The sequence below is a fragment of the Empidonax traillii genome, unplaced genomic scaffold (assembly GCF_003031625.1).
Source record: "Empidonax traillii isolate 1590-97213 ecotype Southwest subspecies unplaced genomic scaffold, ASM303162v1 scaffold2702:size35037, whole genome shotgun sequence".
Lineage (NCBI taxonomy): Eukaryota > Metazoa > Chordata > Aves > Passeriformes > Tyrannidae > Empidonax > Empidonax traillii.
Window position 1 is genome coordinate 1 of NW_020957895.1, and position 3789 is coordinate 3789.

Sequence of the window (3789 nt, forward strand, 5' to 3'; positions counted from 1 at the left end):
TGAGGAGGGGGGCACTGGGTGCGCAGGGCATGGGGCACGATGCGCTGGACACCGGGCGCTGGCCACGGGCTCCTCCGGACCCTGGGGCCACACCGGGGAGCCCATCACCCACCTCGGGCCAGCCCCCTCGCCACCCGGTGGTCGCAAGCGCTCAGAGGGATGCCACCCCTCCGCGGTGCCACCCTGGCGCGACGCCAGCCCAGCGCGATGCCACCCCAGCTGGGCAGCTCCGCGCCACCGCAGCAGTGCTCGGCGCAGGGCACGGCGGGCAGGGGCGGCTCTTCCCCCGAGCAGCCGCCTGATGATGCGCATCGTCAAGGTTATAATTTAGCAAAACACTCAGCGGGGGCTTGGAGGGAGCCGGCCCGCACCGGCTAATTAACCGGAGCCGCACGCACCGAGCCTGCTCCTGCCATAGCAATGAGGGTGCGGGCACCGGGGCTGGCGCCAGCGCAGGGGTTGTCACATCCCACCCGCACCCCGTGGGATGGGGTGAGCGGCTGTGGCTCTGCTGGCCGGTCCCGGCTGCTGGGTGCGAACAAGTGGGCACCTACACGGCTGCTCCGGGGGCTGGGGTGGTGGTTGGTGTGGCAGGAAGGGTAACCAAGGTGTGGGGATGTGGGCACGGGCAACACTGCCTGCACCACCGCCGTTCTGGGCTGGGGTGTCTGTCTGTCCCTGACTGTGTCTGTCTGCCCCTGACTGTCTGTCTGCCCGTGCCCTTGTGCGTGCTGGAGGGCCCCCCTCCTCCAGCCCGATGTAATCCTGATGGACAATAATCCTGCTGTGCTGGAAGAGGGATGGGCAGGAGCAGCCCTTGCTGCCAGCACTGCCTGGACCTGCTGCATACTGAGGGCCTGCGGGGTCCCCGTGCTGGGACCTTCTCCGGATCCCCAGGGAGGACAACTGGGACATCAGGGGGTGGGTGGAAATCTCCTGTCTGTCCCCATCCTCAGGGCAGCCAGACAGTGAGGACGAGGGCTGGAATGGGCTCCCAAGGGTGCCCAAGTGGGTGCTGTGGGGTCAGCCACAGTGCTGGGTGCCAGGGTGTCGCTGTGGCACCCAGGATGAGTGGCTCACACCTCCCTCAGTGCCGTCCAGCCCCTCTGGGCACGTGTCCACTGGGAGGATGCTGGGGAGATGGAGAGGCTGCAGCCCTGGCACGTCTCAGGCCCCGCTCCCCACGTCCATTGATCTGCCCTGTGCTCCTTTGATCCTCAGGCCGCTAACGAGCTTCCCTGGCAAAGTTACCTCGTTAGCTGTGCCAGATCCCGGTGCTGCCTGGCCAGCGTCTGGCTCTGCCAGGCACAGGGCTGGCGTGCCCTGCTCTGCCACGGGCAGCCCCCTGGATCCCCGTGGGCCAACCCGGGCACGGGGACAGGATGGGCAGGTCTCAGCAGCTGGCAGGAGGATGGTGAGGCAAACGCAGCACGGGCGGATCAATGCACTGAATTATTGAGCAAAGGAGCACAAAGTGGCTGCGATGGCAACTCCCCGCGTGGGGGGCACGGGGGCCGCGCTCACACCCGGGCATGGCACCCCCCACCTACCCCAGGTGGAGCGACTGGGCACCCACTGCCAGGCTGCAGCGATGCTGCCTACCCACCCAGGGTCCTTTGCCACCTCCTCAGGGCACCTCACTCCCCCCAGCACCTCTTGGTGCTCTCCTGGCTATCCTTGATGGTGCCACCAGCACCGCCTGCTCTGTCCACAACCCAGCACCTGGCTCCCAGCAGGATGTGCTGGGGCAGCTGCAGCTGGTGGAGGGACACCCCATTTTCACGGTGGTCCCTGCACCCCTGGCCCCTCTGAGGAGCCTTTTGCGAGCGATGCATTATTGAAGCCCCCCCTCCCCGTGCCGGCGCTCGCGGCCGCCGTGACGGCAGGAGCTGCATCAGACCTGATGAATATTTCAGGCCCTGAAATCTCCTGCGCCTGCACGCTTAGCCCCGGCCCCCCGCTGCCCCCCCCCCTCAATTTATTAGCTCATTGGATTCTCCGCTCTTCTGCCTGGCACCAAGGGCACTGTGTCGCCTGGCACTGCTCCCCGGGGGGGTCACCCACCTCCACGGCTCCTGCCCGGGATGGGATGGGGAAGGGGCTGTCCCCGAGGGGGGGACTGGGGCCCACTGTTGGTGCAGAGCTGGACTGTCCCCACACTGCCAAGCTGCGGGTTCCTGGCATGGCTCCTGTGTTCCCTGGGACTCCTGTGCCCAACCCCATCCCTCTTTTGGCGCTGAGAGGTTGCAGTTCCCCTGGCACCATTGCCTGACGGGTCAGGGCAGAAGCACGGGGAGAACCACAGCGTGGACCTGTCCCCATCACCCCCAGCCTGGCGCTCCCACCTCTGCCAGTGCTCCCAGATGCTGACTGTGCCGTGATCTAAGTACGGTGGGAGATGCCTGTCACCCCTTCATTGGATTAATGTCACTCAGGCACCCCCAGACACCTCGCAGGGGAGCCAAGTGCTGGGGCTGGCGACCACAGACCCCTCTCAGTGTCCTTGTCCCTCCCCCAGGGAGCTGTGACTGCCGTGCTGCTGCAGCGGGGCCACGTGCCAGGCCCTCGCCGTGCTCGCCCTGCCCACGCCACACGGCTCCCACCCGGCACAGCCGTGGCCATGTCGGGGCAGGAGGGGCCGGGAGCGAGGCTGGGGCTGCCACCAGCGGGTGATATTGGAGTGATCTTGAGGCCGGGAGGGAGGTTTTGCCATGCAGGAAGGCGAGGAAAGGAGCCGGCTGAGTCACCCGGTGCCGGCTGCTGACTCAGGCGCTTCCTGCCAGGTAGTCCCGGCTGCTGGCGTGTGGGCTGCTGGGACATGGGATGTGGCAGAGGGGACAGCCGGGCACCACCCGGCACTCCAGCCCAGCACCGGCCACGCTGCAGGGTGGGCTGAGCTGAGAGGGGTGTGTGCGTGGTGTTGACCTGTTTCTACCTGGGACCACCCGCCTGCCGGGGCCGCGTCAGGACCGCGGCTGCCGGCCCTGGGAGCCTCCCACCCGGCACCTCCGGGTGCCCACACACCCAGGGCGGGTGAGATTTGGCACGGCAGGGCCTGCCGGGGCCGGGGTTCCGACAAGCAGGCGCCCGGCGCCCAGGGCAGGAACCCTGCAGCTTCCTCCCGCCGGGCAGCGGGAGCAGCCCCAGCGCCGGCGCTGGGAACCACGAGCAGCCTCATCCAGCGGTTCCAGCGAGGCAGCTGATTTCCTCCGGCAGCCCCAGCACCGCTGCCCGCTCGCTGGTGGCCGGGGCTCAGCCCCATCCGCTCCAGTCCCGCACCGTCCAGCTCCACATCAATGAGCTTGGGCTGCTGAGGTGTTAATTAACGAATTGTCCCCACGTCCCTCTGTGCAAGGCTCACCTCCGACCCACCCTGGCATGAGGCCGCTCTGCCTGGGCCCGTGGCTCACCAGGGAGGTTGTCTGGTGGCCCGTGGCACTGCCACCCATCTTCACCATCCCTGTGCCCACGCTGCCAGCACTCCGAGCCCAGCCCCAGGGTCTCCCACAAGATACCTCCAGGGCTGGGGGTCCTTCCTCTCCCTGGGCAATGGGAGGGCTCAGACGCTTGCCCGGTGCTCATCAAGGCGCTGAGGCAGCTCAGCCATCCGTGAGGCTTCATTCAAATTTAACGACCAACACGGGATATAAAAGGGAAGGGGCAGCGAGGAGTGGATCTGGCAGCCAGCGGGCACACTGAGTGAGCTGAGCATTCCCCAGGCATCCCAGCCTGCCTGGCAGGACGGCCCCGTGCCCAAACACCAGCGTGGGGCTGCAAGGGGCTGCCCCT